This window comes from Mesoplodon densirostris, chromosome 8, assembly GCF_025265405.1.
Source record: "Mesoplodon densirostris isolate mMesDen1 chromosome 8, mMesDen1 primary haplotype, whole genome shotgun sequence".
In the NCBI taxonomy this organism is placed as follows: domain Eukaryota; kingdom Metazoa; phylum Chordata; class Mammalia; order Artiodactyla; family Ziphiidae; genus Mesoplodon; species Mesoplodon densirostris.
Genome location: NC_082668.1, coordinates 59,839,643 through 59,864,456, shown reverse-complemented (window position 1 = coordinate 59,864,456; position 24,814 = coordinate 59,839,643). Strand labels below are relative to the sequence as shown.

General features: G+C 39.1%; 1 protein-coding gene across 6 annotated transcripts in view; it reads right to left on the bottom strand.

Moving 5' to 3' along the window:
* SPOPL (speckle type BTB/POZ protein like) overlaps window positions 1-24,814 on the bottom strand; it is a 66,166-nt gene that overhangs the window by 25,922 nt on the left and 15,430 nt on the right. The window contains exon 2 of one of the 6 annotated variants that reach the window (XM_060107049.1): window positions 19,946-20,094. The exons of 4 other annotated variants lie outside the window; for them this stretch is intronic. The gene's annotated coding sequence lies outside the window, so the exon portion shown is untranslated. Of the gene's footprint in view, window positions 1-7,387; window positions 7,472-19,945; window positions 20,095-24,814 lie in introns of those variants that run through there. One more of the 6 variants, XM_060107050.1, reaches the window with a different exon arrangement.

The window sequence follows — 24,814 nt, the reverse complement described above, 5'->3', positions numbered from 1 at the left end:
GAAGACAATTTTCCCACGGACGGGGGTGGGGGGTGGTGATATGGCTCAGGCGTTAATGCGAGTGATGGGGAACGGCAGATGAAGCTTCGCTTGCTTGCCTGCTGCTCACCTCCTGCTGTGTGGCCCAGTTCCTAACAGGCCATGGACCGGTACTGGTCCACAGCTCCGGGGTTGAGGACCCCTGTTCTATTAGGCATACGTAACAGACACACACTCAGCTACATAAATTCACCATAAAGAATGTCAAATATCCAGAATATATATAAAGAACCGTATGTCAAACAACCATCTTCCTACCACCAAACCTCTTCTTCCTACCAGAAGTTATCTGCATCTTAAAGTTCTAGCATAGCAAAGAATTTCTTCACATTCTTGTGTATCTGTGAATCCCTAAACTATATAGATAGAAATTTACAGATGTAGTAAAGTATATGCATATAGACCTCACTGAAAATGGCAAAGCGGGGTGTGCTTTGTACAGGCTGGTAACCTTCCTGAAGGATCAGCTTAAGGGCTTGCCTTTGTCTCACGTGCCTTGGAGCTTCTGCAGGGTAGAAGCAGCATTCTGGGTGGCAGCATTTTTCAAAACCATTTAAAAGCAAATGTATTACTGTACCTGTCTGGAACAGGATAAGTGTTGGGGCCATCATCAGCCAGATAGGAAAGCCTGGGGAGAAAGAAACTGAGAAAGATACTTGGGAGAAAAGGGCTTTTAAAAGCTCTCACACATACAGGGGAAGTTAGAAGGTCATGTGCGTAACTGAGTCCAAACACATCCTTGGAAAAAATGTGAGACGACCCTAAGCTATCAACTCTGGCTGACCTTTAGGTATCACGCAAGCAGAAAGTGAAGACTAAGGCAGAGCTGTAAATGGTGAAGCGTTGAAGAAGTGCTCAAAAGAAAAAGCCAATTTCTACAAAACTAGAAAAGTATGTTTTTGGCTCCGTGTATTTATGGAAATCAAAAATAAGTTGTAAGTAAAAAGATGAAAAAAGATATTCCATGTGAAGAACCAAAAGAGAGCTGGGTAGCTATAGTAATAAGACAAATGGACTTTAGTCAAAAGTTATCACAGGAGACAAAGTAGCATAGAACATATTGATAAAAAGGTGAAACATGAAGAAGACATATAACAACTATAAACATATATGCAAACAGAGCTCCAAACTATATCAAGCAAGAACTAATGAAACTGGAAACAGACAATTCCTCAGTAATAGTTGGAAATATCAATACGTGACTTTCAATAATATATAGAACACCCAGGAAGATGATCAATAAAGAAACTGAGGACTTGAACAACATCATAAAACAACTAAACCTAACAGACATTCACATGTCGACAACAGAATACAAATACACATTATTTTCAAATGCACATGGAATATTCTCCACTTAGACTGTATGCTATGCCACAAAACAAGTCTCTGACAAATTTTAAAATACTGAAAAAGTATCTTCTCTGATTGCGCTCCCTCTTCCCCCTTGGGGCTCAGGTATCCATCTTACTGGGAAGAGCAGGATGTCGACACTTCCCATTCTATTGCTGAAGCTAAGGTCCCAAGTGAATGTGGCCAAGAGATGGTGGGGGTGGGGGGGGCGGGGGTGGGATGTAGGATCTACCTTGGGTGTGGTGCTGCTGTAGCACTGACTGCTACTGTTGCAGCCTGTAAGGTGGGAGTCCCATACTGGGAGGACCAAGCCAGGAAGACCTGAGGGTGCCATTTCCCTCCTCTACCCCCATTCCACCAAGTGCTTAGCTCCTAGAGCAGAGATATCACTGGGAGAGAAATACATCACTGTACTCACTCCAGACTCCAGAGACCTGACCTGGAGATACTGCCTGTGGGGCACGGAGGCCATAAAACTGATAGTTTCAAATCTTTCCCTAGAGAAATAGCAATTCATTTGCAAAGGAATGAGTAAGGGTGCTCTGAAAAACAGTAGAGGTCCTGGTGAAAGGCAATTGAGAGGAGATTAGAGGAATCCTGGGACGTAGGTCGGTTTGTTTGCCAGAGAGCAATGGAAACAACTAGGAGGAGCCTTCCTGGGGTCAGAAGATATCTCAAGCACTGATTTAGGAAACCTTTCCTCCAAAGGAACTTAAATTTGATTAGTACGTGCAGCAATTAATGTCTCAGGCCATTGCTAAAATTATAGCGCAATTAGCCTTAGATTAGTGGACCGTAACAGTTCTAAGTTGTCAGGGAAAGAGACAGTTAAGAACCCTGCCAATACCATTGTCATCCCAGCATTAACTGTTGGAAACGTAGGGCTATAACCCTAGAGAAGTAACATCAGAGGCTGTGTGTGTGCATGCACATGTGTGCGTGTGTGTATGTACGTGTCAGGGGGTGTGGTGGGGGAGTGGGGTGGATGGAAGGAGAGGAAAACAAATTCCACTAAAATAACCCTGCAAGTCACTGAACAAATAAACAAGCAAGTAACAATAATATGCACTGGAAGGGAGAAACCAGCTCCAAGAATTTCTAACATTATATAAAATGTCCAGTTTCCAACATAAAATTATGCAGATTTTCTTTGCAAAAAACATGCAAAGAAACAAGAAAGCATGACTCATATAATGGGGAAAAAGTAGGTAATAGAAACTGTCTATGTAGGAGATGTTGTATACACATGTGAAGAACTAAAGGAAACCGTGATTAAATAAGTATGTTGACAATGTCACAAAAAATAGAGCATATCAATGTAGAGGTAAAAATTATGAGTTTTTTAAAGGAAACTCTGGACTTGAAAAGTACAATAACTGAAATGGAAGAATGACATAAGGGGCCATGTTCATATACAGCAGATATGAACTGGTAGAAGAATTACTGAACCTGCTGAGAGATCAATAGAGATTATGCAATCCATAGATGAAAGAATAAAGAAAAATAAACAGAGCCTAAGAGAAGTGTGGGACCCTATTAAGTACACTGACATACATATAATGGGGAAAAAAAGACAAAATGGAGCAGAAGAAAAAATATTCTAAGAAATGCTGAAAACTTCCCAAATTTATTGAAAAACAACAATATATACACATTTAGGGAGCTCAACTAACTCCATGTAGGATACACACAAAGAGATCCATAGACACATCACAGTAAAAATGATGAAAGCCAAAGAGAAGGAAAAAATAGTCACTAGGATGGTTACACTACAATTAAAAAATGGAAAATTACCAGCATTGGTGAGAATGTGGAGGAATTAGAAACCTTGCATATTGCTGGTGGAAACAAAATGGTTCATTTCAGCTGCTGTGGTATATTTGGCAGTTCCTCAAAAAGTAATTCCATTCCTAATTATACATCCAAAATAACTGAAGACAGGTGTTCGAACAAAAACTTGTACATCGATGTTCACAGCAGCACTATTCAAAATAGCCAAAAGTTTATTGGCTAATAATCCAAATCATCAACTGATGAACTGATAAAACAAAATGTATATCCATGCAATGGAATATCATATAGCCAGAAAAAGTAATGAAGTATGTGCTATAACATGGATGAACCTCAAAATATCATGCTAAATGAAAAAAGCCAAACACAAAAGGCCACACACTGTATGATTTCGTTTACATGAAATATCCAGAATATGATATGACATATGGACAGAAAGCAGATTAGTGGTTGCCAGGGGCTAGAGGGAGGGTGAGACATGGAGAGTGACTGCTCAGTGGGTATGGGGTTTCCTTTTGGAGTAATAAAAATGTTCTGGAACTAGATAGTGGTGCTGGTTACACAATACTGTGAATGTACTATAACCACCAATGAACTGTATACTTTAAAACTGTTAAGGGACTTCCCTGGTGTGGACCTGGGAAGAATCCACACTCCCAAAGCAGGGGACCCGAGTTCAGTCCCTGGTCGGGGAACTAGATCCCACATGCATGCCACAACTAAGAAGTCTGCATGCTGCGACTAAGAGCCCACATGCTGTAATGAAGATCCTGCGTGCCACAAATAAGATCCGGCACAGCCATACATACATACATACATAAATACACACATAAATAAATAAATAAATAAATAAATAAATATTTTGGGACTTCCCTGGGGGCACAGCGGATAAGACTCCACGCTCCCAATGCAGGGGACCCAGGTTCGATCTCTGGTCAGGGAACTAGATCCCACATGCAGGCTGCAACTAAGAGTTCACATGCTGCAAGTAAAGAGCCTGTGTGCTGCAACTAAGGAGCTGGCGAGCCACACCTAAGGAGCCCACTTGCCGCAACTAAGGACACTGCAAGCCACAACTAAGACCTGGTGCAACCAAATAAATAAATATTAAAAAAACACAACTGAGTTTTATGTTATATGAATTTTACCTCATTTAAAAAATATATGCACATACATGTCCATATCTACATATACACACATATTTCTTTTGTCATTAAAAATAATGGAATTATAAAGTCTCTTCTGTAACTGTTGAGACTAAATTAGCTACTATTAGCAAATAAAGTACTAAAGAGATTATTTTTAATAACTCTGAAGAGAGACATTTTCAACAGCTGTGTAGTATTCCTAGTCTGTTAGCTATCAAGCTTCCAGACTAATGGAATATATGAATTATCCAGCAAAGTTCAGGTTTTTTTTTTTTTTAAAGCCATACTGTCTGAAGAATATTATCGAAATTTTATCCAGTTATAAAATGTGACTAGCGGGGCTTCCCTGGTGGCACAGTGGTTGAGAATCTGCCTGCTAATGCAGGAGACACGGGTTCGAGCCCTGGTCTGGGAGGATCCCACATGCCATGGAGCAACTAGGCCCATGAGCCACAACTACTGAGCCTGCGCGTCTGGAGCCTGTGCTCCGCAACAAGAGAGGCCGTGATAGTGAGAGGCCCGCGCACCGCGATGAAGAGTGGCCCCCGCTTGCCACAACTAGAGAAAGCCCTCACACAGAAACGAAGACCCAACACAGCAAAAATAAATTAATTAATTAATAAACTCCTACCCCCAACATCTAAAAAAAAAAAAAAAAAATGTGACTAGCGTATTTACGAGGTACCTCTTTTGTACTGTCATCTGTAATCAGCGCAAGTCTTCTAGGAGCTTTCTTAACCAAATGTGATGTTAATCATAACATTTTTGTGTATTAATTCTTCAACTAACAAAATGTAAATCACGCTGCAACTGTGAAATACTACCATATTTATCCTAAAAGTTATAGAACTGCTTCATGAAGTTATAACTGAAAATACTGTCTGAGGTCAAGGCAATTTTATATATATCAACTATAATTACATAATGAAATAAGTTAGTATGAAACTTAGTATATAATAATATATAATGCTCAACAGTTTTGTTAAGACTTAACAGGAAGAATAAAGATAATAAAATAATACCAATACATGTATCATAAGCTTCTTAAATCTCTTTAAATTAAGCATATGGGGACTTCCCTGGTTGCACAGTGGTAAAGAATCCATCTGCCAACGCAGGGGACATGGGTTCGAGCCCTGGTCTGGGAAGATCCCACATGCTGCAGAGCAACTAAGCCCATGCGCTACAACTACTAAGCCAGTGCATATACAAGTTATGTTTACACTATACTATAGTTTACTAAGTGTGCAGTAGCATTATGTCTAAAAAAAAGTACATATATTAATTAAAAAATATCTTCTTGCTAAAAATGCTGACCATCGTCTGACAACACAGCGTTGCCACAAACCTTCAATTTGTAAAGACACATTATCTGTGAAGCACAATAAAGCAAAATGCAATAAAAGTTGTACCTGTATAAGGGTAAAGAAAGGTTTAGGTTAAAAATAATGAGAATAAATATATAACTAACAAATCCTATCCAAAACAAAGCAGGTACAGCTACATTAGCTAAATTTAAAATTTAAAAGAAATTTTAAAGCAAGAAGCATTCAGAGACATAAAAAGGAAAATAATAAAATGAGAAAAAAGGTCAATCATAAAAACATAATACTAAACGTGTCTGTATGCAATAGGATGATTCCAAAAATCACAGTGGGAGACTTTAATTCACTTCTCTCAGTAAGTGAAAGAACAATCTTAATGACATATATAGGTAAATATACATACACATATTCATATATATATATGAGGGGCCAGAGGGAGGGAGAGAGGCAGGAGTTGAGGGGAGAGATATGGCACCCAACAACAAAAGAATGCAAATTATTTTCAATGGCACAGGAATCATTTGCCAAAACTAACCATATTACTGCAAGATAAAGAAAGCCTTACAAACAGATACTGGTCACTGAAATCATTCAAAGTATAAACCTTAATCACAGTGGGATTAAGTTAAAAATCAATAAGCAAAAAGATAACTAGAAAATACCTAATCTCCAAAAATTAAATAATAGCTTTCTAAATCTATGGGTGAAAAAAGAAATCACAATGAGAATTAGAAAACATTTTGAATTGAATATTAAAGATAAGAAATTTCCAAACTTGTAAGATGTAGTTATATCACTGCTTAGGAAATTTATACCTTTCATGCATATATCAGATAAGGAAGGCTGAAAATCAATGACAAGCTTCTATCTAAGGAAGCTAGAAAAGAGTATGTCAAACCCAAAGAAAGTAGAAGAAATAATAAAAGTATGAGCAGAAAGCAATGACTAGGGAAAAAGATGTACAACAGACAACAGAAAAAAATGCAAAGCCAAATGCTTTGTATTATTTTTGAAAAAAATAATAAAATCGATAACTTTAAACTAATCAAGGGAAACGAGAGAGGACACAAATTTACAACACGTAAAATGATGCTCTGAAGGACAATGAGGCTATCATGAAAATGTCACACCAACTCAATTGATAATTTAAGTAAAATGAGAAAATTACCTGAAAAAATCACTTTCCAAAACTGACATACAATATGAAAGAGAAAATTATAAAGTCCTATTTTTATTAAACTTTAATTATTAAAAACCCTCTCACAAGGAAAACTTATAGGAATGGCTTCACTGCACAAGCTCTTCCACAAAATGGAAAACAAAAACAAACTGTGCAGCTTGTCTGATGAAACCAGTGTAACTTTTATACCAAAACCTGTCCAGCACATTACAAGAAGGAAAAATATAGGAAAGTCTGTCTCGTGAACATACATATAAAAATCCGAAGCAAACTAATAGCAAGTCAAACCTAGGATTGCATAAAAAGTATATTTCATGACTAATGAAGTTTTATTTGAGTAATGCAAGGGTGATTAACATCAGAATCTATTAGTTTTTTCTATTAACCAAAAAAGGAGGAAAACAGATCACCCTGACAGATGCAGAAAAAGCATTTGATAAAATTTAATACCCATTTGGGATAAAAACTCTTTACAGAACTGCGAATAAAAGATAACTTCCAAAAAAAAAAGAACTTCTTTAATTTTACAAAAAGTGTCTTAAAACACATACCCACACCCCTATAGTAAGAGTTCCAGGTGAGATGAGACAAGAAAGACCACTATCAGCACTTTCACTCAACACTGCACTTGAAGTCCCAGGCAGTACCTTAAAGCAGGAAAAAAATAAAGGCATAAGAATTGGAAAAGAAAAAAGAAAATCATCATCATTCCCAGATAACACACATGATTGTGTACAAACTAACAGAATTAACAAGGAATTTTGTACAAGTTGCTGTGTAACATATAAAAATCTATTGTATATCTATGTTAGCAACAATTAAAAAACAGAAAATTTAAAAGATACCATTTATAATATAATTTAAAAATCCACTTTTCCTAGAAGTAAATCTAATGAAAGATGCTCACAAACTCTATACTGAAAACTACAAAATGGTACTGAGAGAAAAGTAAAAAGAAATATGCCATGGTTCATGAAATGTAAAATAAATTTTATAAAGAATTCTCCCCAGATTGACATACAAATTCAGTGCAATCACTATCAAAATCCCAATTTTGCTTCTTGTGGAAACTGACAGATGAATTCTAAAATTTATATGAATATGCAAAAGCATTCTTGAAGAACAACAAAGATAAAGGACTATAAGTACGTCAAGTGTATGACATCAAGACTTAAGTATAAAAAATAAGTATAAAATTTCAAGACTTAAAATATAGCTATTGAAATTAAGACAGAGTGGTACTGGTGAAAAGAATTAGAGAAACTGATCAATGGAAGAAAACAGAATCCGGAAACAGATGTACACATATTTAGCATATTTATGACAAATAATGAAATGCAGTACAGAAATGATGGTCTTTATGGTCCTGGGTCAAATGGACGGTCATATAGAAAAATAAAATCTTGACTCCTACTTCATGTCATATACAATGATCAATTCCAGATTTAGGTCAGATATAAATATGAAAGTAAAGCAATAAAACTTGGAGGGGGCGGGGAATGGGAGAATATCTTTACAACTCTGGGGTAGGCAAATATTTCTTAAGCAGGACACAGGGTAGAAAAAGATATTTGCAATACAGGGATCTGATACAGGGCTTATATCCAGAGTATACAGAGAATTCCTACAAATTATTATAAAAAGTGCAGGGAATTGAACAGAAAAATTGGACAAAGACTTAAATACTTCATAAAAAGTAAAAAAAAAAAAAAAAGATATCCAAAAGGTCAGTCAACATATGAAAAGGTGTTCAACTTCATTAGTCATCAGACAAATATATTACGACAACAGTGTGATAACCACTACTCACACAACAGGATGGCTAAAATTAAAATTTAAAAAGATAATACATGTTGCCAGAGAGGGAGAAATGAATCTCTAAAATTACACTGATGGTGAAAGTATAAATTAGTCTAGCCACTTTGGAAAATTGTTTGCAATATCTATTAAAGCCAAACAATTGAATACCTTGAAACCCATCAATTCCACTCCTGGGTATACAGCCAGAAGCATACATTCATATGTTCTTCAAAATATGTGTACAAGATTGCTCATTGATGGGTTCTACATATAAATATAAAAACAAAGCAGTAAAGCTCTTGTGATTGTCAAAAACTGAAAACTACCCAATTATTCCTAAGTAATAGAATGGTTAAACTATGGTACATTCATATTGTGAAATATTATACAACAATGAGAATGAAGTCAGAAGAGCAGAGGTATAAGTGACAAGGTTTTGAGGAATTATGGATATCAAGGTTTGTAGTTTAGAAAACAGACAAGTCAATGATAAAGGTGATTCATGTAAGAGACAATAAGGAGCTGCGTTTTTGGACAATTTAAGAGTTTGGGGGTAGAAGAGGAAGTGGAATTATCATCACATTCAAGAAGACCATAAAATATACATATTTATTATAACTTTACAGAAGTACACACACAGAAAAATGATACAATGAGATGAGTGTTATTTATTAGCTTCTTGTGAGTCCAATCATGCAAAGAACCCTATTACTATTCCAGCAGGTACTTACTAAAAGTGAACAAAAATCTCTAGCAGTTACTGCAAGTATGTTTGCTACTGAGTCCAGCAAGTCACCAACAGACTTCTTCATCCAAGGTTTTCAACTCATGGAATTGAGGAAGTTTTCTCTGCAAATGCATCTTCAGTATTATACGAACAATCATTGTGAAAATTTATTTTATAATAATCAACTTCATAGCCAACCTTAGAGAAATTATCTGTTCTATAAGGAAAGAGTTATCTAAAATATGTAACTTTTTCCTGAATAGAAGCAATCTAACAATATCAAGAATAAATATTTTGTAAAGGCTTTCTATATGCCAGGCCTAAGTATTTGTCTAATTTGATTACCAAAATAACTCTACGAGGAGAGTAATCAAGCTTCTGCCAATGTTATAGGGGAGTAAACTAGAGTGCAAAAAGGCTACATAATCTACCCAGGATTATAATGCTAAAATTTGGCAATGTCTGCCTGCCTGCCTGGATTCAGCCTAAACTTATAATTCTTAAAGACGACCTTTCTAGCATGTTAGTAACAGAAAAAAACAACAAAAACCAAAACAAACAAACAAAGGGGTTTCATACTCTCTTCCAAACTCATGTGACAGATTATATGGCCTTCCATCAACTTTCTAATTTCTAGATGTCTGGTTCAGATATAGTACCCAAGATGGAACTTTGAAAGCAGTACATAGTTCAAGGCAGTCAAGTGAGCACATTTATCTGTCTTTTTTATTTCTCAACATACCAATGAGATGAAAACAAATTTTTGCAAAAGAATGAAGTCATAACTGGGCTGGAAAATACAAAAGGATGATATTGGTGGATCAGATATTTTAAGAAATTTAAGGCAGATAAATGGGAACAAATTAGCAGAGAAATCAATTAGATAGGAACAAGTTAGCAGAGAAACTTAAAGGAGAAAATCACAACAGACAATTGGGAAAAGGTCCAAAACTGTAAAATAAAACAAAATAACCCTGGTAGAAATGGAGACAATTTAGGGGACAGAATGGTACACTTAAATAAAACAGGAATAAGCTGCTTTGAACAAGTGGTCAGAAAACAAGAATTCTTGTTAATTAAAAATATAAATGGGGGACTTCCCTGGTGGTCCAGTGGTTAAGAATCCACCTTCCAACGCAGGGGATGCTGGTTCAATCCCTGGTCAGGGAACTAAGATCCCACATGCTGGGGGGCAACTAAGCCCACGTGTCACAACTAGAGAGCCCAAGCGTCGCAACTACTGAGCCCACACACTGTGGAGCCCGCGTGCCACAACTAGAGAGAAGCCTGCACTCCACAACTAGAGAAAAGCCTGCACACTGCAACGAAGAGCCCGTGTGCCGCAACTAAGACCTGACGCAGCCAAAAATAATATTATAAAAAATATATATATTTAAATGATAATTCCAATGGGTAAGATAAACAATAAAATGTTTATAATTAACAGAGAATAAAAGATAAAGACTACTTTTGAAGACACAAACTAAATACACAAAGAATATAGTAAATAAGAGAAGTTAGGAACACAGAGGTCAGACAGAAGAGATCCAGTATTCCAACAGGAGGGCCATTAAATGCTCCTGAAGGGGATTAAGACAGAAATAACAGAGATATATCAAGAGAAAAAACCAGAAGACTATTTCCACGATCTGAAGGAAGACACAAGTTCCCAGTCAGGCCTCACCAACTACCAAGAATGCTTACTGAAAAAAGATCTATACCTAGACACATCCTGGCAAAATTTCAAAGTTCCACCGAAAAAGAGAAAATCCTAAAACTTCTCATGTTATCTACAAAGGAACCAGTCACACTGAAATCTAAATGCTGTTAAGATATAAGGAGAAAAAAAAAAGATATAAGGAGAAATGCTTTTAAGGTTTTTAAGAAAAATTTTGAATTTAGAATTTCATACTCAAAATTCTTCAGGAATGCAAGCTGAAGAAAGGACATTTTCAGATAGCAAATACTTGAAAAGTTTGTCATTCTATATTGAAAATTACTCAATGAACCCAATGAACTCCAAACTTTTTTGTATGACATGCCTTTATGAGTAAAAAACAATTTGCTCTCAGCATGCATGTCTATTTATAAATTAACATATTATTATACTAATATATTTATGCATATTATAAAACATATCAAAATTAAAATTTAAAATAATCAGATAAAAATTAAATAATTTAATTTTTAATATATTCTGACACCCCCCAAATTACCTTGTGTAACCCGTTTATGTGGATGCTTTGTTTTGAAGACCACAGTTCTAACCAAATGAAAACGAACCCTAAAGAAAGAAACCATGGGCTTGAAAAAACAACAGAATTGAACAGGTCTCAGTAGAGAAGGAAACTAAAAAAGAACTAGGAGAATTCACTACGATTTGACACTTAGAAAATTTTCCACTCGTAAAGTTTTTATGTACATAGGATTACATTTCATTATCTGTGAGGCCACCCTACTTTATTCTATAGTAAGTATTTATATAATCACATTATAAATATTTCCAGGTTTAAAATTTTTAGAATTTGTCTGCAAATAAAGCAAAAAAGAAATTAAAATGCAAGCACATTGATGATGTAGCCTTTAACAACGAATAATAATTGGGAGATTGACGGAGTGAGGAGAGAAACAAGACTATCATTCACAGAGGTAGGCAATACTGTCTAGAGCTAAAAGCAGGCACAATTTACAGTGGGAAGTGGAACTGGGGGTGGGAAGGTGACTTCCTATTCTTTTCACTCTTATGTAATATGAATCGCAATATAATTACGACTTCTATTTTTTTTTTATTAGTTTCTGCTTTATAACAAAGTGAATCAGTCATACATATACATCTGTTCCCACATCCCCTCCCTCATGCATCTCCCTCCCTCCCACCCTCCCCATCCCTCCCCTCCAGGCAGTCACAAAGCACCGAGCTGATCTCCCTGTGCTCTGCGGCTGCTTCCCACTATCTATCTACCCTACGTTTGGTAGTGTATATATGTCCATGCCTCTCTTTCGCTTTGTCACAGCTTACCCTTCCCCCTCCCCATATCCTCAAGTCCATTCTCAAGTAGGTCTGTGTCTTTATTCCCGTTTTACCCCTAGGTTCTTCATGACATTTTTTTTTTCTTATATTCCATATATATGTGTTAGCATACGGTATTTGTCTTTCTCTTTCTGACTTACTTCACTATGTATGACAGACTCTAGGTCTATCCACCTCCTTACAAATAGCTCAGTTTCGTTTCTTTTTATGGCTGAGTAATATTCCATTGTATATATGTGCCACATCTTCTTTATCCATTCATCCGATGATGGACACTTAGGTTGTTTCCAGCTCCGGGCTATTGTGAATAGAGCTGCAATGAACATTTTGGTACATGTCTCTTTTTGAATTATGGTTTTCTCAGGGTATATGCCTAGTAGTGGGATTGCTGGATCATATGGTAGTTCTATTTTTAGTTTTTTAAGGAACCTCCATACTGTTCTCCATAGTGGCTGTACCAATTCACATTCCCACCAGCAGTGCAAGAGTGTTCCCTTTTCTACACACCCTCTCCAGCATTTATTGTTTCTAGATTTCTTGATGGTGGCCATTCTAACTGGTGTGAGATGATATCTCATTGTAGTTTTGATTTGCATTTCTCTAATGATTAATGATGTTGAGCATTCTTTCATGTGTTTGTTGGCAGTCTGTATATCTTCTTTGGAGAAATGCCTATTTAAGTCTTCTGCCCATTTTTGGATTGGGTTGTTTGTTTTTTTGCTATTGAGCTGCATGAGCTGTTTATAAATTTTGGAGATTAATCCTTTGTCAGTTGCTTCATTTGCAAATATTTTCTCCCATTCTGAGGGTTGTCTTTTGGTCTTGTTTATGGTTTCCTTTGCTGTGCAAAAGCTTTGAAGTTTCATTAGGTCCCATGTGTTTATCTTTGTTTTTATTTCCATTTCTCTAGGAGGTGGGTCCAAAAGGATCTTGCTGTGATTTATGTCATAGAGTGTTCTACCTATGTTTTCCTCTAAGAGTTTGATAGTTTCTGGCCTTACATTTAAGTCTTTAATCCATTTTGAGCTTATTTTTGTGTATGGTGTTAGGGAATGATCTAATCTCATACTTTTACATGTCCCTGTCCAGTTTTCCCAGCACCACTTATTGAAGAGGCTGTCCTTTCTCCACTGTACATTCCTGCCTCCTTTATCAAAGATAAGTTGGCCATATGTGCGTGGGTTTATCTCTGGGCTTTCTATCCTGATCCACTGATCTATCATTCTGTTTTTATGCCAGTACCACACTGTCTTAATTACTGTAGCTTTGTAGTATAGTCTGAAGTCAGGGAGCCTGATTCCTCCAGCTCCTTTTTTCGTTCTCAAGATTGCTTTGGCTATTCGGGGTCTTTTGTTTTTCCATACAAATTGTGAAATTTTTGGTTCTAGTTCTGTGAAAAATGCCAGTGGTAGTTTGATAGGGATTGCATTGAATCTGTAGATTGCTTTGGGTAGTAGAGTCATTTTCACAATATTGATTCTTCCAATCCAGGAGCATGGTATATCTCTCCATCTGTTTGTATCATCTTTAATTTCTTTCATCAGTGTCTTATAATTTTCTCCATACAGGTCTTTTGTCTCCTTAGGTAGGTTTATTCCTAGATATTTTATTCTTTTTGTTGCAATGGTAAATGGGAGTGTTTCCTTGATTTCATTTTCAGATTTTTCATCATTAGTGTACAGGAATGCCAGAGATTTCTGTACATTAATTTTGTAACCTGCTACTTTACCAAATTCATTGATTAGCTCTAGTAGTTTTTCAGTAGCATCTTTAGGATTCTCTATGTATAGTATCATGTCATCTGCAAACAATGACAGCTTTACTTCTTCTTTTCCGATTTGGATTCCTTTTATTTCCTTTTCTTCTCTGATTGCTGTGGCTAAAACTTCCAAAACTAGGTTGAATAAGAGTGGTGAGAGTGGGCAGCCTTGTCTTGTTCCTGATCTTAGTGGAAATGGTTTCAGTTTCTCACCATTGAGGACAATGTTGGCTGTGGGTTTGTCATATATGGCCCTTATTATGTTGAGGAAAGATCCCTCTATGCCTACTTTCTGCAGGGTTTTTATCATAAATGGGTGTTGAATTTTGTCGAAAGCTTTCTCTGCATCTATTGAGATGATCATATGGTTTTTCTCCTTCAACTTGTTAATATGGTGTATCACATTGATTGATTTGCGTATATTGAAGAATCCTTGCATTCCTGGAATAAACCCCACTTGATCATGGTGTATGATCCTTTTAATGTGCTGTTGGATTCTGTTTGCTAGTATTTTGTTGAGGATTTTTGCATCTATGTTCATCAGTGATATTGGCCTGTAGTTTTCTTTCTTTGTGACATCCTTGCCTGGTTTTGGTATCAAGGTGATGGTGGCCTCGTAGAATGAGTTTGGGAGTGTTCCTTCCTCTGAAATTGTTTGGAAGAGTTTGAGAAGGATAGGTGTTAGCTCTTCTCTAAATGTTTGATAGAATTCGCCTGTGAAGCCATCTGGTCCTGGGCTTTTGTTTGATGGAAGATTTTTAATCACAGTTTCAATTTCAGTGCTTGTGATTGGACTATTCATATTTTCTATTTCTTCCTGAGTCAGTCTTGGCAGGTTGTGCATTTCTAAGAATTTGTCCATTTCTTCCAGGTTTTCCATTTTATTGGCACAGAGTTGCTTGTAGTAATCTCTCATGATCTTTTGTATTTCTGCAGTGTCAGTTGTTACTTCTCCTTTTTCATTTCTAATTCTATTGATTTGAGTCTTCTCCCTTCTTTTCTTGATGAGTTTGGCTAATGGTTTGTCAATTTTGTTTATCTTCTCAAAGAACCAGCTTTTAGTTTGGTTGATCTTTGCTATCGTTTCCTTCATTTCTTTTTCATTTATTTCTGATCTGATCTTTATGATTTCTTTCCTTCTGCTAGCTTTGGGGGTTTTTTGTTCTTCTTTCTCTAATTGCTTTAGGTGCAGGGTCAGGTTGTTTACTCGAAATGTTTCCTGTTTCTTAAGGTGGGATTGTATTGCTATAAACTTCCCTCTTAGAACTGCTTTTGCTGCATCCCATAGGTTTTGGGTTGTCGTGTCTCCATTTTCATTTGTTTCTAGGTATTTTTTAATTTCCTCTCTGATTTCTTCAGTGATCACTTCGTTATTGAGTAGTGTATTGTTTAGCCTCCATGTGTTTGTATTTTTTACAGATCTTTTCCTGTAATTGATGTCTAGTCTCATAGCATTGTGGTCAGAAAAGATACTTGATACAATTTCAATTTTCTTAAATTTACCAAGGCTTGATTTGTGACCCAAGATATGATCTATCCTGGAGAATGTTCCATGAGCACTTGAGAAAAATGTGTATTCTGTTGTTTTTGGATGGAATGTCCTATAAATATCAACTAAGTCCATCTTGTTTAATGTATCATTTAAAGCTTGTGTTTCCTTATTTATTTTCATTTTGGACGATCTGTACATTGGTGAAAGTGGGGTGTTAAAGTCCCCTACTATGATTGTGTTACTGTCGATTTCCCCTTTTATGGCTGTTAGTATTTGCCTTATGTATTGAGGTGCTCCTATGTTGGGTGCATAAATATTTACAATTGTTTTATCTTCTTCTTGGATCGATCCCTTGATCATTATGTAGTGTCCTTCTTTGTCTCTTCTAATAGTCTTTATTTTAAAGTCTATTTTGTCTGATATAAGAATTGCTACTCCAGCTTTCTTTTGATTTCCATTTGCATGGAATATCTTTTTCCATCCCCTTACTTTCAATCTGTATGTGTCTTTAGGTCTGAAGTGGGTCTCTTGTAGACAGCATATATATGGGTCTTGTTTTTGTATCCATTCAGCCACTCTGTGTCTTTTGGTGGGAGCATTTAGTCCATTTACATTTAAGGTAATTATTATTATTATTATTATTATTTTTGCTGTACGCGGGCCTCTCACTGCTGTGGCCTCTCCCGTTGCGGAGCACAGGCTCCGGACACACAGGCTCCGCGGCCATGGCTCGCGGGCCCAGCCGCTCCGCGGCATGTGGGATCTTCCGGGATCGGGGCACGAACCCGTGTCCCCTGCATCGGCAGGCGGACTCTCAACCACTGCGCCACCAGGGAAGCCCTAAGGTAATTATTGATATGTATGTTCCTATTCCCATTTCCTTAATTGCTTTGGGTTCGTTATTGTAGGTATATTCCTTCTGTTGTGTTTCTTGCCTAGAGAAGTTCCTTTAGCATTTGTTGTAAAGCTGGTTTGGTGGTGCTGAACTCTCTCAGCTTTTGCTTGTCTGTAAAGGTTTTAATTTCTCCATCAAATCTGAATGAGATCCTTGCTGGGTAGAGTAATCTTGGCTGCAGGTTTCTCTCCTTCATCACTTTAATTTTGTCCTGCCACTCCCTTCTGGCTTGTAGAGTTTCTGCTGAGAGATCAGCTGTTAACCTGATGGGGATTCCCTTGTGTGTTATTTGTTGTTTTTCCCTTGCTGCTTTTAATATGATTTCTTTGTGCTTCATTTTTGACAGTTTGATTAATATGTGTCTTGGTGTATTTCTCCTTGGATTTATTCTGTATGGGACTCTCTGTGCCTCCTGGACTTGATTAACTATTTCCTTTCCCATATTGGGGAAGTTTTCAACTATAATCTCTTCAAATATTTTCTCAGTCCCTTTCTTTTTCTCTTCTTCTTCTGGAACCCCTATAATTCGAATGTTGGTGCGTTTAATGTCCCAGAGGTCTCTGAGACTGTCCTCTGTTCTTTTCATTCTTTTTTCTTTATTTTGCTCTGCATCAGTTATTTCCACTATTTTATCTTCCACCTCACTTATCCGTTCTTCTGCCTCAGTTATTCTGCTATTGATCCCATCTAGAGTATTTTTTATTTCATGTATTGTGTTTTTAATCGATGCTTGATTCATCTTTAGTTCTTCTAGGTCCTTGTTAACTGTTTCTTGCATTTTGTCTATTCTATTTCCAAGATTTTGGATCTGGGAAATAGAATCGTGGATCATCTTTACCATCATTATTCTGAATTCTTTTTCAGGTAGACTGCCTATTACCTCTTCATTTGTTAGGTCTGGTGGGTTTTTATCTTGCTCCTTCTCCTGCTGTGTGTTTTTCTTTCTTCTCATTTTGCTTATGTTACTGTGTTTGGGGTCTCCTTTTTGCAGGCTGCAGATTCGTAGTTCCCGTTGTTTTTCGTGTCTGACCCCAGTGGCTAAGGTTGTTTCAGTAGGTTGTATAGGCTTCCTAGTTGGGGGGACTAATGCCTGTGTTCTGGTGGTTGAGGCTCGATCTTGTCTTTCTGGTGGACAGGTCCACGTCTGGTGGTGTGTTTTGGGGTGCCTATGGCCTTATTATGTTTTTAGGTAGCTTCTCTGCTAATGGGTGGGGTTGTGTTCCTGCCTTGCTAGTTGCTTGGCATAGGGTGACCAGCACTGTAGCTTGCTGGTCATTGACTGAAGCTGGGTGCTGGTGTTGGGATGGAGATCTCTGGGAGATTTTCGCTGCTTGATATTATGTGGAGCTGGGAGGTCTCTTGTGGACCCGTGTCCTGAAGTTGGCTCTCCCACTTCAGAGGCACAGCACTGGCTCCTGGCTGCAGCACCAAGAGCCTTTCATCCACCCAGCTCAGAATAACAGGGAGAAAAAGCAGAAAGAAAGAATTAGTAGAAGAAAGAAAGAGAGAGGGAAAGAAAGGAAGAAGGGAAGAAAGGAAGGAAGGAAGGAAGAAAGAAAGAAAGGAGGGAGGGAGTGAGGAAGGATGGAAAGAAAGAAGGAAAGAAAGGAGGGAGGGAGGGAGCAATGAAAGCAAAAGGAAGAGTGAATGGAAGAAGGGAGGGAGGGAGGGAGGAAGGAAAGAAAGAAAGAAAGACAGGAGGGAGGGAGGGAGGAAGGAAAGAAAAAGAAAGTGGAAAGAAGAAGGGTGGGAGGGAGGGAGGAAAGAAAAAGAAGGAAAGGAAGAGCGGAGGGAGGGAGGGAGGAAGGGAAGGTAGGAAAAAAAGAAAGAGCAGGTAAAGTAAAATAGAATAAAGTATGAAATATAGTAGCGTTATTAAAATTTGAAAGTAATTATTAAAACAAACAAACAAACAAACAAAAAAACAAAACAAAACAAAAAAAAACGGACCGATAGAACCCTGGGACATATGGTGGAAGCAAAGCTATACAGAGAGAATCTTACACAGAAGATTACACATACACATTCACAAAAAGAGAGCAGGGGGAAAAATCAAAAATCTTGGTCTCCAAGCCCACCTCCTCAATTTGGGATAATTCGTTGTAAAAAGAGGAAAAGGGCAAGAAGTCTGAAATCTTGCTCTCTAAGTCCACCTCCTTACTTTGGGATAATTCATTGTAAAAAGAGGAAAAGGGGGGAAAGTCTTAAATCTTGTCCTCAAAGTCCACTTCCTCAATTTGGGATGATTCGCTGTCCATTCATGCACTCCACAGACGCAGGGCACATCAAATGGACCGTGGAGCTTTAATCCGCTGCCTCCGAGGCTGCACAGAGAGATTTCCCTGACTCTGCTCTCACAGCTCCCGGGTCTCAGCCTTGGACCTGGCCCCGCCTCTGTGCGTAGGTCGCCGGAGGGCGTCCGTTCTTCTATCAGACAGGACGGGTTTAAAGGAGCCGCTGATTCGGGGGCTCTGGCTCACTCATGCAGAGGGGAGGGAGGGGCGCGCAGTGTGGGGCGGGCCTGCGGCGGCAGAGGCCGGCGTGACGTTGCAGCAGCCTGTGGCGCTCCGTGCGCTTTCCCGGGAAAGCCGTCCCCGGGTCTCGGGACCCCGGCAGTGGCGGGGTGCACAGGTCCCCCGGAAGGCGGGGCGGACAGTGACCCGCGCTCGCACACAGGCCCCGCGGCTGCGGTGGCGGCGGGCGGCGGCAGGCGGCGGCGGTGGCGGGCCGCGGCGGCGGTGGCGGCGGGCGGCGGCAGGCGGCGGCGGCGGCGGGCCGCGGGGGCGGCGTCGGGCGGTGGGCGGCGGCGGCGGCGGCGGCGGCCCACGCCCGTCTCCGAGGTCCACGCCTTACCCGCGGCTCGCGCCTGTCTCCGGCGCTTCCCTAAGCAGCCCTTTTAATGCCCTCTCTTCGCACACCAGGAAACGAAAGTGAAAGTGAAAAAAGACTCTTGCCTCTTCAGCAACTCCAGACCCTTTCCCCGGACTCCCTCCGGGCTAGCCGTGGTGCACTAACCCCTTCAGGCTCTCTTCCTGCCGCCAGCCCCAGTCCTCTCCCTGCGCTCCGACTGAAAGCCGATACCCAAGCCTCAGCTCCCAGCCCCGCCCGCCACGGCGGCCGAGCAGACAAGCCTCTCGGGCTGGTGTGTGCCTGAGGGCACCGATCCTCTGTGCCGGAATCTCTCCGCTTTGCCTTCCACACCCCTGTTGCTGTGCTCTCCTCCGCTACTCCGAAGCTTTCCCCCTCCGCCACCTGCAGTCTCCGCCCGCGAAGGGGCTTGCAGTGTGTAGAAACCTTCCCTCCTTCACGGCTCCCTCCCACTGGTGCAGGTCCCGTCCCTATCCTATTGTCTCTGTTTATTCTTTTTTTCTTTTGCCCTACCCAGGTATGTGGGGAGTTTCTTGCCTTTTAGGGGGTCTGAGGTCTTCTGTCAGCGTTCAGTAGGTGTTCTGTAGGAGTTGTTCCACGTGTAGATGAATTTCTGATGTACCTGTGGGGAGGAAGGTGATCTCCGCGTCTTACTCTTCCGCCATCTTCCTCCGGGCTCACGTCTTCTATTTTTAAGAAGCATTATAAGCAGGAGGGAAAGCAGTACATAACACAGTATGCCCATTTAGAAAACTGAAATTGGTTACTGATTGCCATAGTCAGCTCCCATTAAATACACCTACCACCTCCATCACCCTCCGTTCATTTACTGCCTTTTACTACTGAGTTTTACGTGCACAGAACAGCTGTGTTTTTACCTAAACTATGATCTTCTTGAAGGTTTTTCTGTTTTATTCATTTCTGCAATGCAAAGCCTAGCACAATGCTCAGTGTTTATTTTTTAAAAAGAGGGAGGGGACTAATTAAATGGTCTGAGGAAAAGAATGGAGAAAAGCCATCTTGTAGTTCCAATCACTTAAAACCAGTTTATCTCAAGTTTACTAAAGTTCACTAAAATGCATATAAACACGGAGAGAAAGTCTCCTCTTTGAAAAAGAAACAGCTGTGACTCTCAGGAGAGTGATTCAACTCAGTGGCAGCACATCTAGGTCCTAGTAAAAATCTTAGGGGGCAGGAACAGGGGCTGATGAAGGATGTAACAACGGAAACATTCTGAACCCTCAGGAAAAAAAATGGCTGGGGGTGGGAAGACCATTCCTGCTTCCTGACTATATATACTCCTATAGAAGAGGAAAGCTAATAGAGCTGGGGGGGAGTGGATGGCACACAGGAGTCACGGCTTATGATGAAATTACCCAGGGCATGCGCGTGAGCACCTGCACACACACACACACACACACACACACACACACGTTGCGCAAATACTTCCATTTACGTTATAGTCTCTTACTGGGGCCCTTAATTTTTTCCTACTTTGGTTATTGAGAGGCCTAAGTGAAATAGCAGTTTTACAGTTTGAACTCTCTGCCCAAAATAAAAGGTGACTTTTCCTTAAAACTTGGTAATTTGAAATTTTGGTAAATCAAAAGCAGGAGACTATGGGTAATTTGATATGGTCCAACCAAGTAGTGCCAGCCTCTAAGTGATTACAAATGGTAGACTCACAAGTTTATATTTTTCTAGGGCAGTGATTCTCAAATTTAACTGTGCATTAGAATCACCTGGAAGCCTTGTGAAACCAGAACACTGAACCCCAACCCTAGGATTAATGATTCAGTGGGTCTGGGTCAGGCCCCAGAATTTGCATTTCTAACAAGCCTCAGATGGTGCTGATGCTGCTCGTCTAGGGATCTCACACTGAGAATCACATTTCTAGTGTGAGGATTAGATCAGAAAGCTATTATTACCAATAATACAAAAATCTCATCATCCCTGCTGCAGCTATCCATCTGTCCTCTACTTATGACTAAGTCTTCCATTTTACCTGAGTATTATCCTGAGAGGTAGACCTCTTGGGCTAGTTTTCAACTTCTTTGTTTCAGGGTCTTATTCCAGTGTTATGGAGCCTGTTTTGAAATCTACAACATCCTCTAACACCGACAGTAAGGAGGTAGTTCTAATAACATATATATGGAAACTTTATTAGTACAGGCAAAATACAGACATTTTAAGATGAACTTTCTCTATTTGATAAATCCTAAAAGCCATTAATACATGTTGGTGAAGGTTTGTACACAAGCAGGGATTTAAAGCCTCTGCTTACTGTTGCCTTGTCATTCAATGCCAAGGTTCTCCCTTAAAAAAAAGAACAAAAAACTAAAAGTCAACTCCCGTGTACACACACTGTAACCCCCAAAAATCACTCCATTTCTGTCGCTTTAATGTATTTTTTTAAAAAAAGATTAAAACTAAAAGTTATCCATTTCTTGACATGGATGCAATGTCATTTTCCTTAACAAAGGTAAAAATGGAAAAAAGCCCTGGGGTCCATATGTTGAGAGACCTGGATTCTATCCCTGGCCGTTTTTGGTTTCAGAACACATGCCCTTTTGCACATCACTGAGCTGTTGGCTAAACAAAGCACTCAGGGCAAGAATCACTAAATCCTATCCAGTTCTAACACAAGCTTATACAGTAAGACTCATACACTGTAGACTAAGATGTACTCGATATCACTACATGATTTCCTCACAGTGCCATGAACTTCCTGGGGGAAAAAAAAATCGACTACAGATCACTTCAGAACCTGATTGCGTTTCCTGTAGCATTACATATTAAGGACAGTCTGGCTCTTTGGCAACCATTTAAAAAAAATCATCATTTAAAAACAACTAAATTTATATGTCATGCTAGTAGCTACAAGTTCAATTGTTTTTATATTACTTGTGCAATAACATATACAAGGCACAATAAGAAAATTATAAGCCTATCTGCATCTATATTAATAGTCATATCCCCTTAAAATGTATGAAGCAAATATTTCACTTTTTAAAAGGAGGCTATTTCCAGAGGAGGGTGAAGGAAAAAATATAAGTAAAAGGAGGCTATTTCCAGAAATCTTATAAAGACAGTATTGGGATTTAAAAAAATCAGCCTTATTTAAATACTTAGCATGGCAGTTTATGACTATGGTCATTAAACTTCATGAGGTAAGATTCTAAATTATAGTGATATATAAACTGTGGTGAACCAAAACAGGGCAAGACTAGCAGTCAGGAGATTACTCACTATGGCCAAGCTGCAAGACCCCACCCCACCCCCATTCCTTTGGGTTTTTTTTACTCATTCATTTGTTCCTTTATAGTCTCTCTCTCTCTTATTCACTGACCTGTTTGAGTATCTTGGGAGGTTCTAGGCTGAGCTAAGCCCCATGGAGACAAGGAAGGATGGCATTATTTGAACTAGATCACAGGGGTCCCTTCAGGTAGAATCTTTATTCAAGATCTAATTTATAAATTATAGCAACACACTCTTTATCAAACACAAGGGGAGTAAGTTATCTCAATCAACAAACAATAGATAACCTCATTCCTTCTTTAAGCACCAACAGTGGTTTTTTTTGTTTGTTTGTTTGTTTTTTGCAGTGGGCCTCTCACTGTTGTGGCTTCTCCCGCTGCAGAGCACAGGCTCCGGATGCGCAGGCTCAGTGGCCATGGCTCACGGGCCCAGCTGCTCCGCGGCATGTGGGATCTTCCCGGACCGGGGCACAAACCCGTGTCCCCTACATCGGCAGGCAGACTCTCAACCACTGCGCCACCAGGGAAGCCCCACCAACAGTGTTTTAATCTGTTGAACTTGATTGCTACTTCTTCTGTAAAATGTTTACTAACCAACCGTTTGTTTACTCCCATACCATTTTCTTCAGTAAAATGAATTACTCCTTAGCTACCCAAGCACTTTCATAACCAATGCCTCTCATATAGAATTAATCAAATTTATTGTAATTATTAGTACAATAATCTGTAAGATTTTACTTCACACTTTAGAATTTTACTCCTATACATATTATCTCATTTGATCCTCTAAACAACCCTGTGAAGTAGTTCTATTTTACAGACAGGGAAACTGAAACAGAAGCAATATGATCTAAGGTCATAGTTTAAAAAAAAAACAAAAAGACAAAAAAAAATTCGGAAATCGAATCCAGGATTTTTTTTTTTTTTTTTCACTTTTTGGCCATGCCCCACAGCGTGTGGGATCTTAATGCCCTGACCAGGGATTGAACCTGCGCCCCCTACATTGGAAGCACGGAGTCTTAACCATGGGACCACCAGGGAAGTCCCTGAATCCAGGATTTTTAACTGAAAATACTATGGTTTTTTTCAATTCATCAAATATGCTGAACTCCTTGAGATTATATTTTCACCTTTATGTAACAACTGCCTAGTGTATACGATGGCAGATACTAAGCAAATACATATTGACTAGATTTGAAGTCAACTACTGGAAAGGTATTACATATTTACTAGACAGTACATAACTTATTGCCTCCTAAAAAAACAAAGTACCAGATATAATTTAGTATTACAGAATTATCCATGGAACACCATCAGGGTTGAGAATTTGGTTTCTGAATTTAGAGTTAGGTGCAGATCCTGAAGCTGTGTAAGCTCTCTGGGCCTCAATTTTGCTTGTAAAATGGGAATAATAAATGGTAATTATCTCAAATGACTGGTGTACTGAATGGGAATTTATAGAAGACACCTAGTATAGTGTCTGGTACATAGTAAGCACTCAATAAATTAGTTTAATGTGTATGAGTATTAATATGAAACTAAAAAGTAGAACTAATTTACAAAACAGTAATAATCTCATGAACTATGAAGAACAGAGTTAAATTTGCCTACGTATATTTTTGAGGTTTTGTTTTTACTTTTTCAACCTTTATCACTTGGCTCTCCATGAGCTATTTACATGAGCTATGAACACTGCTCTCACGCTGCTGCTCTCATACTGCTTATCTCTAACAACTTCCATCTCCCTTTTTTTTTTTTTTGCGGTACGAGGGCCTCCCACTGCCGTGGCCTCTCCCGTTGCGGAGCACAGGCTCCGGACGCGCAGGCCCAGAGGCCATGGCCCACGGGCCCAGCCGCTCCGCGGCATGTGGTATACTCCCGGACCGGGGCACGAACCCGTGTCCCCTGCATTGGCAGGCGGACTCTCAACCACTGCACCACCAGGGAAGCCCCCATCTCCCTTTTAATGCAAGTAATGTGGAGGTGTAGTTGGAAAAAGATAGACTAACATCCAAAGTGTCTCTCAGGAATTGTGTAACCTTCTAGAGAACTTCCTGGAGTAATGGAAATGATCTGTCTCTTGACTGGGCTGTTGTTACACAGGTGAACGTATCTGTCAAAACTCACTGAAATGTACACATAAGAAAAG